Genomic DNA, 14,938 nt, shown 5'->3' on the forward strand with positions numbered 1-14,938 from the left:
TTGGACCTCTGCGGGCGTATCCAACTGCGCTCAGCGAAGCAGTTTATTTATTAACCTTCGAATCCGTGCACGTTCCCGTACATTATCTATGTCACAGTACTGTAAGAACCGATTGTTGAATGATGCAGGGGCGGATCCAGCCATTTTTAAAAGGGGGTTTCAACCCAGGATAAAGGGGGGCATATGTCCCCATTCAAAAGCATTGATCGTAAAAAAAAAGGGGGTTCCAACCCCCGGAACCCGCCCCCCCCCCTGGATCCGCCACTGATGTGTCATTTACGCCAATTAAAGCTCGGGTCAATCGGTGTTACTCATTATTAAAAAAAACGTTAAAAAGATTGTGCAAGAAAATATAGATTCTACCACGCAACTTTAGCAGTGGGAAATCTAGTGTCGAAATATTACCCCCCTTGTAAACACTGAAAAATTGATCTTTTCATATTTTTCCCGTTTTAGCAAGTACGCTATTAATTTTAAATTCACAAGAAAACGTTCTGGTAAATAGTAACAATAAAAGTAAATTGAAATAAAAACAAAATTTCCATATAATGTTATCATTTCCCTCCTATTAAAATAGTAAACGACGAGTACAGCAGGTTATAGCTAGTCCCTGAGTGTAACGGGTATCGTGATTTCCTACTGTTTGGCTTCGTTGTCTCCCCAAGTTCTGGGATATTGGGCAAATTACGTCAATATAAACAAAATGTTTAGTTAAACATAAGCGGATCCAGGGGGAGGGGGGCCTGGGGGACCCGCCCCCCCCCCTTTTCGTGGGAAAAAATTGGTTGATTATATAGGGAATCACTGAAGCATGACTGTAGCGGGGCCCCCTCTTATGGCAGTCAGTGCCCCCCTCATAAAAAGTTCTAAAGTTTTGGATCCACCACTGTTAAAAGACATAATATAATGGCTACATGTTGGCATACGATAAATATTAAAGTACGGTGGCGGCTAGTCTACTTGTTTCTTTATTTAATGTTCCACTACTTGTTGCTTTATTTGATGTTCCATATCTGCAAGCCAAAGTATGAGCGTATGCTCATTTCAAATCTTTTAAGCGGTAGACTGCCCTGAACCGGCCCGGTGGGTGACGCCATATTTATAGTTCCTATGGATAACGAGCCCGGTCGGTTGTCACGCACTTGCAAGAAACAGGAAGTAACCCGACATGGTCGGTCTCAGAAGAAATAGTTACGGAACTATAAACAATACTAAGTTTTACCTGTCATATTGACTTATAATCTTCATCTTCTCGTATTCATGGACAGTAAATATCATCTTTATATCATAATAGTTATTATCATTTTCCATTAAACAGTTATGTTCCGCATTTACGTACACGTCAGGACCAATTAGTAAAAACAGGTAAACAAAGTGACCACCGTCACAGGCGAATTTAAAGTGTGCGCGTTTTATTGAAAGTAAGTGCGTTTTTGTCAGAAGTGAGCTCTGTGTAAAACGTGTTTAGCATGTTGCTATGCGAATAAATTCATAGAGTACAAACCTCAATTTATATTTTCTACTGGCCGTATACCTCTCTGGAACATAACTTTTTTAAATTAGTATCGTCACCGGCATTGTTTTACTGTTGATTTTGTCGACATTTTCATAAGAAGAGTTATTCACATACTAGTTAAAAAAAGTCGCAAATAATCTCTTTGATTCACTAGTTAAACCTATAGCTTTATACAATTCAGAAGTAACATGTTTGGGTACTTATAACATATTTTAGAGCCAAAAAGAGAGAAAATAATACAGGAAAACAATTGGACCCTTTTTATTGCATTGATAAAACACATTTAGAAAAGTTACATCTACAGTTTTGTAAATGTACATTTGGAATTAGTAAACTTCATCAAATTTAGCTGATTTTGGGAGACTTCCTCTGGAACTTTGGGAGACTTCCTCTGGAACTTAATATTAAATTTCAATCTATATTGTATCTAATTAGTTTATATTCTGATGACATTAACCTCTTGTGAAAGCATCCTTTTTTATGTCTCAAAACCTTGACTCTTTGTGAACTTATTCTTGGTTTTCATATGTTAAACATGTATTAGAAGAAACGGTAATGGATATAAACACATTGAAGAAAATATTCCTCTCATAAGATAACTAAAACTATAAGAGAACAAATAAAATTTAAATAGAAGTATTTTTATGAAAAAATAATAAATGATAGAATAACTGATATAAAGGTCAACAGCAAACTCACTATTTATAAATATGTAAAACAAGTTAATACAGAAGAAAATATTAAACTTGCTCACAATTTGAATTTAGAAAACTGATCACAAAATTTAGAATAAGTGACCACAATTTATTAATAGAAATTAAAGGATAGGTATCTTAAAATACCAAGAGAAGAAAGATTATTCAAAAACTGCCAAAAAAAGTTTGTTATTTTTAATGAGAACACGCATTTTATGGATTTAAATGATATAGATTAAATTACATATAATATCCTCAACCCAAGATCACACATTCAGGTAAATAAGCTCGATTCCTTTTTAAAACAATCTATAGAACTGAGATCAGGGAACTCGAAACATTTACTTTCATAATGTATATATATGATCTTGTTAATATTGTTTGTTTTCATTTTGTTATGTTGTGTCACATACTATGTTTTGTTGTGTATGACAATAAAGATTTGACTGAATTATTTGATTTGAATTGAATTTTGTTATTCTTGTCATCGATTTTGCCATTGCTCAGCACGCACGAAAAGAAGTTAAATCATTTGAGAATGACCATTAAACATATCCTTTCTATGCAAAAACAAGTTGTTTTCTTGTTTCAAGATATAAGGATGTAGTCAGTTCAGGTTAAGGAAATTTTGTAAGATGTTCGGACTCCTTGGTTTTTTTACCTACAATACAGGGTAAAATATTTTGCCTCATATCACCAATGTTTCTTTCCATAGAAGACTTCAATAGCTCATAAAAGGTCATTACCAAAATTTAAGCAGATTCTAGATTTCTTTTCTTACGATTTGAGACACAAATAATGCCAATGCTAAATATAAGGTAAAATTCCGGGTCAGCCTTTTTCCCATTTTTATGTTTAAAAACGCCCGTTTACGGGACGTATTATGGTATACTGTTGTCCGTCTGTCCGTCCGTCGTCAACATGTGATTGTCGGAAATTTACTCAAAAACGCTTTAACCAATTTGCATAAAACTTTGGTGAATTGTTTATATCTATTGACGTGAGCTCCCTTTTGTTTTTTATAAATTTTAGATTTTGCGTTTCCGAGTTATGGGGTTTTATTCATTAAAAAAGGGGGATTTTCCAGTTTCGGACAATAACTCAAGAATGCTTTCACCAACTTGCAAGAAATTGTGGTGAATTGTTTATATCTATTGACATGAGCTCCCTTTCGATTTTTATATATTTTAGATTTTACGTTTCCGAGTTACAAGGTTTTATTCATAAAAAAGGGGGGATTTTCCAGTTTTTGGACAAAAAATCAAAAATGCTTTCAGCAGTTCTTATGAAACTTTGGTGAATTGTTTATATCTATTGATGTAAGCTCCGTTTAGAATTTTATAAATTTTACATTTAACATTTCTGAGTTATGAGGTTTTATTCATTAAAAAAGTGGGGATTTTCCAGTTTTCGGACAATAACTCAAAACTGCTGTCAGCAATTCTCATGAAACTTTGGTGAATTGTTTATATCTATTGATGTAAGCTCCCTTTACATTTTCATAAATTTCTAATATGACATTGAGAATTAATTGAACTTTAATTGTTTATAGTCTGACAACAGATTTACTAAGTATTGCGCAACAGCACAGTGTATTGCACAACAGCAAGAAATCTTTAATTGAATATAAATTCAATTAATATAACCAATTTCAAGTTCTTTGACTACATTTATTTAGAAACCTATAATATGTCAAATATTTAATGCAATCCAAATTCAGACCTGTATCAAGCTTGAATATTGTGTCCATTTTTGCCCCAACTGTTCAGGGTTGGACCTCTGCGGGCGTATCCAGCTGCGCTCAGCGAAGCAGTTTATTAGCTTATATTGTTCCTTAACTAATGCTCTTCTGATTTATAATATCAATTTTAAATTCCAGATTTTTTATACGACCGCAAAAAAAATTTTGTGGTCGTATATTGGTATGACGTTGGCGTCGTCGTCGTCGTCGTCCGAAGACACATTGGTTTTCGCACTCTAATTTTAGTTTAAGTAAATGGATCTATGAAATTTTACCATCAGGTTCAATACCACAAAAGAAAGGTTGGGATTGAGTTTGGGGGTTACGGTACCAACAGTTAAGGAATTAGGGCCCAAAAGGGGCCAAAAATAAGCATTTTTGTAACTTCCAGACATAACTTGTGTGTTAGTGTATGGATCTCTCTGACATTGTACCACAAGGTTCCATATCACAAAGGGAATGCTGGGATTGATTTTGGGGGTAATTGCCTCAAAATTTTAGGAATTAGGGGCCAAAAAAGGGGGAAAACAAGCATTTTTCTAGTTTCAGGACAATAACTTGTGTGTAAGTGTATGGATCTTTCTGAAATTGTACTACAAGGTACCATACTACAAAGGGAAGGCTGGGATTGATTTTGGGGGTAATTGCCTCAAAATTTTAGGAATTAGGGGCCAAAAAGGGGCCTAAAAACAAGCATTTTTCTAGTTTCCAGACAATAACTTGTGTTCAAGTGTATCGATCTCTCTGAAATTGTACTGCAAGGTACCATACCACAAAGGGAAGGCTGGGGTTGAGTTTGGGGGTGATGAATCATAAGGGGGTTCAAAAAATTTGGGGAGGGATTTTTTTTCCCTTTTTTTCCTTTTTTTTTCTTTAAAATTTTCCATTTTTAAATTGGTTATTTCTGATTTATATATAAGGGGCCAAAAATAAGCATTTTTGTAACTTCCAGACATAACTTGTGTGTTAGTGTATGGATCTCTCTGACATTGTACCACAAGGTTCCATATCACAAAGGGAATGCTGGGATTGATTTTGGGGGTAATTGCCTCAAAATATTAGGAATTAGGGGCCAAAAAAGGGGAAAAAACAAGCATTTTTCTAGTTTCAGGACAATAACTTGTGTGTAAGTGTATGGATCTTTCTGAAATTGTACTACAAGGTACCATACTACAAAGAGAAGGCTGGGATTGATTTTGGGGGTAATTGCCACAAAAATTTAGGAATTAGGGGCCAAAAAGGGGCAAAAAACAAGCATTTTTCTAATTTCAGGACAATAACTTGTGTGTAAGTGTATGGATCTTTATGAAATTGTACTACAAGGTTCCATATCACAATGGGAAAGTGGGGTTTGAGTTTGGGGGTATATGCCCTTAACGTTTAGGAATTAGGGGCCAAAAAGGGGCCTAAAAACAAGCATTTTTCTAGTTTCCAGACAATAACTTGTGTTCAAGTGTATGGATCTCTCTGAAATTGTACTGCAAGGTACCATACCACAAAGGGAAGGCTGGGATTGAGTTTGGGGGTGATGAATCATAAGGGGGTTCAAAAAATTTGGGGAGGGATTTTTTTTCCCTTTTTTTCCTTTTTTTTTCTTTAAAATTTTCCATTTTTAAATTGGTTATTTCTGATTTATATATAAAAGCAAATAATAATGATATGGTTTGAATAGGTAAATTTACAACTTTTAAGTTCTTAAACCACATTCATTCTGTGTCAGAAACCTATGCTGTGTCAAATATTTAATCACAATCCAAATTCAGTGCTGTATCAAGCTTGAATGTTGTGTCCATACTTGCCCCAACTGTTCAGGGTTCGACCTCTGCGGTCGTATCAAGCTGCGCCCAGCGGAGCTTTTTATTGAATTTCATCTGACTACATCCTTAACTGGGACTATTATATTATGTCCCAGATTCCTAAGCAACTACTCAAAATTCTACGTTAACGGCGTGACTTTTTATACCCAGATTTATTAATACTTGAATAACTTGAATTATGGTTTTGTTTTTCAATTGATCTGCTTCAAAACTGGATTATGTTCAAGGAATAGACTGTATTTTTTATCAAACGAAAAGATCTGAATTGCTAGATGAAAATTAAAAAAAAAATATATATATATATATAATGTATCATGTATATAAACTTCTTTAAACACGACAATTTATCATATACACGTGTAATTTAACAAAATCAATAAAACTGATATCTATGATGAGTTTATTTGCTCTTAAATGACAATTTTTACCCCATGGCAAAAACTATAGGAAATAGAGAGAAGCTGTAAACAGAAATAATTATCAGCAATACAAGATCAACAAAAAAGAGATTTTAGTCAGGAATTATATTCTATTTTAATTGGACTATCAAAATTCAAAACAGGCTTTGTATTTGAATGTCGATTTAGGACTTCTAACTTCCTCGTTCAGGTCCGACTTTCCCTATGTGACAGCCCATGTATATAAATCTTTAAAATCTTAATGACCGTCAAATTATAAATACTATTATAAAACATATAAGTTTCTATTATGTCAATTTTCACTGATTATTGCAATCAGCAACAATCGACAGAATAGAAACTTAGCTTAAAGGGGCATAAGCTGCCAAAATTATGCCTCTCGAATTTAAACAAATTAATAACGTATTCAGAAAAACACATGTTCCATAGAAAACAATATACACAACCTTTATAAGATTGTTTTTTTAACATTTTTAGCTGATTTTCGTTTCAATCACTGGACATGCTTATCACAATGGCATGCGCAACCCATCTCAAAGGAAGGTTACAATCGAAGGTCGCTTAAATATGGATTCAAATGGGCTTGAATTAATGACTTCACGGTAGGTTGTCCGGCTTGAAACGTGTTTTTACATGAATTGGTCGTGTTTTTTAAGTGCGAACGAGTTTTTGTCTCGCCTTGACGGGGTCAAAAAAGCGAGACTTAGGTATGCTGTTTCTGACGGCGGCATAGGGAACCACTAATGGAAGGTCAACTTCAGTTGAACTTTGTGGATAGTTGTCTCATTGGCAATCATACCACATCTCCTTATTTTTAAATACGTTTGTGATTTGGTCAGTTTTAACTGAACCACTAGTGGTAGGTCACTGATATTTGGTATACAGTTGTATTAGCCGTGGCACATCTCATTTCCATGGAGATTATTTTGCCACGCCCCTCAGTCATGGTCTATTGACTTTGAAACTTTTGCTTTCTTATCATGGATAGGTTTGTGATTAGGTCAGTTTAAGAAGATCCACTAATGTTAAGTCAATCAATGTTAGTATTAGCATTGCTAGTCTTCTTTTACATGGAGATTATTTGGCCCCACCCCTATCCAGGTTCAGTGACGGTGAAACTTTTACATTGTTTATAAGTTAAAGTTTGTGTTTAAGTAGTGTTTAGGAAACCATTTATGATAAGTCAATGGTATTTGGTATGCCATTTTATAATCATTGCCATTTCTCATTTCCATGGAGATTATTTGGTACTGCACATTAAGTCATGGTTCATTGACTTTGAATGTTTTGCATAGTTTATATGTTTAAATATTGCCATTTGGATTCAATATTTGCAGAACACTATCAAAATTACAAAAGGTGAGACATATCTCTGTGTCAATAGTTTATTTTCGTGTTGAATTTCGAATCTTGCGTGAAACCGAAACTTATAAAAATAAAAGGTATTTTAGTGTGTGTGATAAAAAGTTATTATGAATCACATATTATTTGAAGTTATACTATACAAAAATAAGTAGAGTGGATTTTCTGCCATTTCTAGTGGTTGCAAAATTATACTGTTTAAAGTTATTTTAAATATCTTTTGCAGACGATTTAGTGTATTAGTCTAGTAGTAGGTGATTTGTTTGCAATCTACCTGTGATTAGGTCTTTTTTCCGGTCTCACTAATTAGCGACAAGAAGAATTTTAGCGACAAGAAGCGTCAAGAAGCGACAAGAAGAATAATTTTAGCGACAAGAAGCGACAAGAAGACTATTTAGCGACAAGAAAACATTTTTTTTATTAAAATTACTAATTCCAAATAAATGTTGAAAGAATATGCAAAAGAAAACAATTTTAGCGACAAGAAAGTTAATATTCTATCAATAAATAGACTAGAAAAAAATTTAAAACATAGATCTAATTGCTACATTTATTTGTGATATTTTATAATATATTATGTATAACAGCAATTACGTTTACCCTGTCGTATTGTGATATTAATTTTACTTGTGTTTTAGAACAATAATATATTTATCTTATAATTTGTTTTTAATACTCTCTTTGTACACTATATAATAAACTTGCAAAATGCATTATTTGTGCATCATTGTCCAGAAAATACAGACACAAATTGTGAAATACAAAGAACTGAAATCAAACAAGATGAAAACATAAAACTACACTATCCCTTTCTTCCTCACAAATGTTTAATTTCTTCATCTATCAATATAATAAAAAAAAATATCAATTTATTCCTGCCCATATATTAAAAAAAAATCAAATGCATATTTTTAATATTTATTTGGAATAAGTAATCTTAATAAAAAAAAATGTTTTCTTGTCGCTAAATAGTCTTCTTGTCGCTTCTTGTCGCTAAAATTATTCTTCTTGTCGCTTCTTGTCGCTTCTTGACGCTTCTTGTCGCTTCTTGTCGCTTCTTCATGCTTCTTATCGCTAATTAGTGAGACCCCTTTTTTCATTGGTCATTGGTGGTCATATGATTAATTAGGCAGAGGGAAATTTTGGTCTTTGTTTACAAAAGTTTTAATAGTTTAATTATTTAATATCAAGTCTTTGTGTTTACTTTTTGAATAAGAATTGAATCATAATCAGTTATGTTGGATATATGTATATTCAGTCAGGAACCAAACACATGTAGCGTATTTTGGTAAGTTACATTTACTTCATTGAGAGTATTTGGTTTGGTGTACGAAGTAGGAATCCTGATTTTGTTATTTTGATAATATGCAAGGTAATTTAAGTAAGTTTCCCCAATGCCATATTAGTTTGAGAGATGAATATATGATTTGATTGTTTTAAGAGGTATATTATGTATTTGCAGTGGGATATCTAGTTTCTAATTTTACCATGGCCCTGCAAAACACTGAAAACGTGCATGTTCGTTAATTTTTAATGTTTGTTCCGTTTAACAAAGACGCTATTGATTGCAAATTTACCAGAAAACGTTCTGGTAAATAGTTATAATAAAATAAAATGAATAAACAAAATTTCTATATGGTGTTATCAGTTCCCTCCCTCCTAAAATAGCAAACGACGAGTACGGCAAGCTACAGGAGCTTTGTGTAAAATTGGTTTAAAATGTTGCTATGCTATCCTGGAGGACCAACCTCATGTTTTTCTGCTGGCTGTTTACCTCTCTGGAATATGCATTGATGCAGTCAGATAAAAAGTTCAGGAAAAAATACCAAAAGAATCGATTGATATGCAGCAAAGACTTAACACTTTTGAAATTAAGTTACTAAGCAAATTCAAACGGACCATATCCCTATGTAAATAGTGAGTGCGAATACATCGAGACGACCACAAATAGATGTACAGAAATGGAGACAACATATTTTTAAAACTGTAAAATTAACAAATTACTAAAAATCTTCGGATAACCTACTTTGTAAAAATATTCATCTTTAATATTTTTAACATGCACAGACATAACTTTTAAATCGTTTTATTCACGAAAAGGAAATATTTCGATTTTAAAAAATTCACGTGAAAAGAGCAGACTGATGTCCTCGAAAACTCAGATGTTTAAAATATGTATATTTTGGGTAATTGTAATATGCAAAGTCCTATGTGGAATACTCCGAAAATTGGTGACCTAAAGGACTTTAAATTTTGTTTGTAAATGATATTTTCCATTCTTTTAACAATATGCAGCAAAGATTAGCATTTTTTATATTTCAGTTTCACAAGCTTCTAATGCAACTATCTCTGTAAATAATAAACATACAAGTTGCTTTCTTTAAAAAAAAATGCAATCGTGAACCTAAATGCCTGTTTGACATGAAAGAGCAGATAATTGTTAAATGGAGATGCATGGTTTTACCTAAGTTTTGCTGTATAAGATATAGAAACTTTCATGGATTGTTAATGAAACAGTTGGTCAATGTGGGGCAAAATATTCTTTTTAGAATCATTTGTCTATCTCCGCTCCCTCTCTCTCCCGAAAGGTAACATTATGACAACATTCTAAATAGGAGCCCCCCCCCCTGGATATTCAATTCTGAGGTGCTGTTTTTGAAATTAAAAGTTAGTTTTCTGGCTTAGGTCGAAATTCAAATGTGAAGAAATTTAACTGACATTAATCACGATTATTTGTTTGTGTAGCCAGTTTGAAAATAGTTCAAAATTCTAAGATATATTCTTATTTGATAATCCCGAACTAAAGCCGTTTTTGAAAACCAATCAAACTGGTTTACATGGTTTGGTCATTGGCTATTATATTCTAGATATGTTTGATCTCAATTTATTTATACCACAGACAACAAACTCCAACCAAGCTTTTGGAGTAACCTAAACTTTATACTTGTTCAAATAAATCTCACTTTTTCATTTCTAACTTGTCCTTTTGTAAATAACCCAAAATAAAATGAAGTTGTTGTTTGGTTACTTTTATATGGTTATGTGACAGACTGAAGGAATCAGGAATAACCGCAGGGCCAATGCAGTATAGTTCATGTCCAGTACGCAATTAGAATATGCTGTTTTTGCAATCGCCTGTCCGCTGAGTGCGGATATTGATTTTAAGAAAAATTATTTGTACTAAGCTGGGTTTTTTTTGTGTGTGTTTTTTTTTTTGTGCTAATGAATGTAATTTTGTTTGTGTCGCCTATTTTGTTAACATATCGTCATATTTTGTCGCTAAACACGTTCTAGGCCTCTGTCAACTAGACCCTCTAACTAGGCTTATGAATACAGATTACAGCAACTCCTTGAAAATGAATTGACGGAATTCACAGAAACTTGCAATGATTCTTTAATGGATGGGACACGAAGTTGTGCACTTGCTACTTTAACTTTTAATCTGAATTATTTTGGGGGGAGGTGTTTCACATACATGTATCAAAAACAAAAGAATTGACTTTGCCATTGTAAATATATTTTTTGGGAGAGGGTAGTCGACACAGGTGTCCCTTGGAAAACTCGCACATTTAATAAAAAAATGGCAAACGGATCTCTAGTTTGATAAAATAATCATAGATATAAGAAGATGTGGTATGAGTGCCAATGAGACAACTGTCCATTCAAGTCACAATTTGTAAAAGTAAACCATTATAGGTCAAAGTACGGCCTTCAACACGGAGCCTTGGCTCACACCGAACAGCAAGCTATAAAGGGCCCCAAAAATGACTAGTGTAAAACCATTCAAACAGAAAAACCAACGGTCTAATCTATATAAAAAACGAGGAACGAGAAACACTTATGAACCACATCAACAAACGACAACCACTGAACATCAGGTTCCTGACTTAGGACAGGTGCAAACAAATGCAGCGGGTTTAAACGTTTAAATAGGCGCCAATAACTAATATTAATTTCCCTGGTATTATAAGTACTTAAACAATTGCTAATATATTCTCACAAACCACATACCGGTAGTAATTAACAATAGTTTTGATGCCAAACATCGAGGAATATATCAAACCTCTTCTTTTTAATTGCAATGGCCATAAGTTTTAGATAAATAGAAAGTCATTGTCTCACGCCAAAGAATATCACTCAGTGTCCGTAAATCGTTTTATATCTATATAATATCTTTTTCATTAAACAATTGTTTTGATATGACATATTTTTGCATTTAACCAGAGACATATTATTCCGTATTATATGTCTCTTATGTAACACAAACAAATAGTGCCTTTTAAATTTCGTCTAAATTTCCAGAGTTAACTGTCATTCGCTTTTATAAGATTAATAAAAAATGTAGTATGATTGTCAATGAGACAACGATCCACCAGAGTTCAAATGAAGTGGATGTAAAGTAAGGCAACAGTAGTATACCCCTGTTCCATAGTCATAAATCGATTAAGCGAAAACAAATCCGGGTCACAAACCAAAACCGAGGGAAAACTATAAGAGGAAAACAACAACAGAAACACTGAACTGCTACAAAAACTAACGCCACCATACATAAAAACGGACTATTTAATAACAACTGCCACATTCCTGACTTGGTACAGGACATTTTAAGAAAAAATGGTGGGTTGAACCTGGTTTTATGGCTAGCCAAACCTCCCGCTGATATGGCAATGTTAAAAATACTGCTAAAATGACAACATTATGTGACAGGAATACAGTACAAATAAACGCAAGAACACTCAGGACAGAGAAATACATAAATAAATAATATAATAGTACATTACAACATGTAAACCACAGAATAACAACGGACACCTCCCATGCATGAATTTACGACAATACACCCGGACACCACAATATAATTATAAACTGTGCACCACAACAGAATTATAAACTGCAATAGGCAACCGTACGTCTTTCATGGCCATACTTTATTCAGTTTTGTTTCTATTTGATGACGGTTAAGAATATATATTTTTTCCTAAAATATTCCTCTTGAAACGATTATGGTTACTCCATTAGGTAAAATAAAAAGTATTTCCACCTATGTAATTTTAATTTACAGAAGTGTAATTATATATAATTGTTTCCTACACACTGCTTTCCTGGACGTAGAATTTTCATGGCTCCTCAGTTAAATGGACGCTGCGCTCTAATTTAATTGTGCTAAAATGGTAATTTTTTAAATCCTAAAAACGCCCTCTCCATTGACGGTAACTTCAACGGTTTCGCTTAAAATCTCATCTCCAATGTGAACACATCTTGTGTTTCAGAAAACTTCACACATGCTTCTCTAACTAATTAACTACTGATGTATGATATCAATCAGTCTCGATAAACACTTATCCCTATAGCAACTGCAAAACGCTAGTGAATATTCATTAGATCACTTAATTACCTATTACGCAGTTGGCCATAGAAAAGAACAGATGTATTCCGAAGAGACACTAGAGTCTTCCGGTATTCCGAAAGACTACAGCATCAATTAATATATATGCGTGAACCCTCAGGGGTTCACGCGTTCACGCAAAAACATCGTGTCTTTGCATGTACGGTTCTAATAACACAGTTTAACAAATACTTTCTTTGAAATGTACGATTGTTGTTAAGAAATAACTTAGTATCGTCACCGGCATTGTTTTATTATGATTTTGTCGACTTTGTCATAAAAGATAACAAGAAGGGTAACCCGAATAATTCAGTCGTTATATTCCGCTGATCTACGATTACTTCATCACCTCGCAAGTAGGAGAGATCGATTACGGGGAGGGACTGGCTTATTCGGGTTACAAGAAGGGTTACTTTTCGATCGTTCTCGCGTCATCGCTTTTGCCACTGATTTGTAGCACGGGTTAGTTTGATTTATTGTAGCGTCTTTGCTAAACGGTACAAACATTGGCGTTGACCTTTTTTATGGTACAGTATTTTCAATAATGACGTAGACATATCATTGTAAACAAATTAAGATGATATTATGTTATAATAGATGATATATGTTTCATTGTTACTTGAAAAAATATTACACTGGGAGTATCCCCCTGATTTTGAATACTAGTATTCAAGCTAGTCACTGCTAGTGTCACATGATGAAGTCAACAATATATATTTATATTGTTGATAAATGATGTTTCATTTATATTATACATATAGATATAAGCTTGAATTATCTGCAATGATAATTTGTACGAAGTTGATGTTTGTCGTGTTTGTTGCTTGTTTGTTTACATTTTGGTATTTTCTATATGATAATATGTATTCAATCTGATCGCTTGATGGACACATCCGTGCGAAACCTCTATGGATAGTCAATGTCGATAAGCACCCCCGTAGCGATGGAACAGTTACATTACTGTAAACAATATAGGTTAGAGGTGAACATGTAGCGTAAAAGAGTTCCTCAAAAGCTAGTCAACACAGGAATCTCCGTCGACGAAAAGCATTCCTCCTTCGCAAGCAACACGAATGTGGTGAACAGAAAATAAATACCGAAGACTGGCTACCGCATAACCCCCACTTGTTGAGATAAAGGAAATACCATCAACCACCAATTTATTTATTAAGTAATGCACATTTATACCCCGAGGGGTTGAAGGCAAACAATACCATCAATGATGGCTTGGATACTGGTAGACCAATCTCGTCAAAAGACAGTATTGAGTAACCTATCAACGAAACAGACTCCGCTGAAGAGAAAAATGACCGACTCACCGCCATCAAGAAGGAAAAATATGACGACTGCGGAAGTAGACCCCGTCCGAAAGGGTGCCGAGGGTCCATCAACAAAATAAAAAAGATACAGAAAAAAGAAACAACTTAAAGTTAGCATTTTTGAGTCAATATTGCCTCATCTGATATCAATCATTTTTATGAACAATACATATACAGATGAATGAGGTCCTAACCTGTACAGCAAGTTAACTTTCAAATGTGACTTGCGACAGGTGTATGACTGCTCTGACTAGTCCTAGGACCAAAATCAAGTCAATATAAAAAGCAGACTTGATCCTAAGACATTTTTTTGTGACTGCCGAAAAGTTAACTTTAGACAGGTCCGCTACCGAAGTCTACTCTCCACAGAGCTTTTGACCCGGACAACTCCGATTGATCCTGACTTATTCTTAAGTTAACTTTTGGTCTGGTCTGCTCCACCCTGAGTTAACTAGTGACCAGGACTGCTTTGCATCGTTTGATAAACTATTTTATGGCACATTGTTGCTTACATGAATTGGTCGTGTTTTTTTAGTGCGAACGAGTTTTTGTCTCGCCTTGACGGGGTCAAAAAAGCGAGACTTAGGTATGCTGTTTCTGACGGCGGCATAGGGAACCACTAATGGAAGGTCAACTTCAATTGAACTTTGTGGATAGTTGTCTCATTGGCAATCATACCACAT

General features: G+C 34.0%; 2 long non-coding RNA genes across 3 annotated transcripts in view; one reads left to right on the top strand and one right to left on the bottom strand.

Annotated features, from left to right (window-relative positions):
• LOC127718932 (uncharacterized) overlaps positions 1–4,633 on the top strand; it is a 91,890-nt gene extending 87,257 nt beyond the window's left edge. For both annotated transcript variants that reach the window (XR_007990026.1, XR_007990025.1), the window contains one exon: positions 4,393–4,633. This is a non-coding gene — a long non-coding RNA (uncharacterized LOC127718932). The remainder of the gene's footprint in view (positions 1–4,392) is intronic.
• The window catches only part of LOC127718952 (uncharacterized), a 126,651-nt gene extending 120,844 nt beyond the window's left edge, over positions 1–5,807 (bottom strand). The window contains exon 1 of the long non-coding RNA XR_007990058.1: positions 5,773–5,807. This is a non-coding gene — a long non-coding RNA (uncharacterized LOC127718952). The remainder of the gene's footprint in view (positions 1–5,772) is intronic.
• Positions 5,808–14,938: the final 9,131 nt, after the last annotated feature.

The sequence above is a fragment of the Mytilus californianus genome, unplaced genomic scaffold (genome assembly GCF_021869535.1).
Source record: "Mytilus californianus isolate M0D057914Y unplaced genomic scaffold, xbMytCali1.0.p SCAF_10, whole genome shotgun sequence".
In the NCBI taxonomy this organism is placed as follows: domain Eukaryota; kingdom Metazoa; phylum Mollusca; class Bivalvia; order Mytilida; family Mytilidae; genus Mytilus; species Mytilus californianus.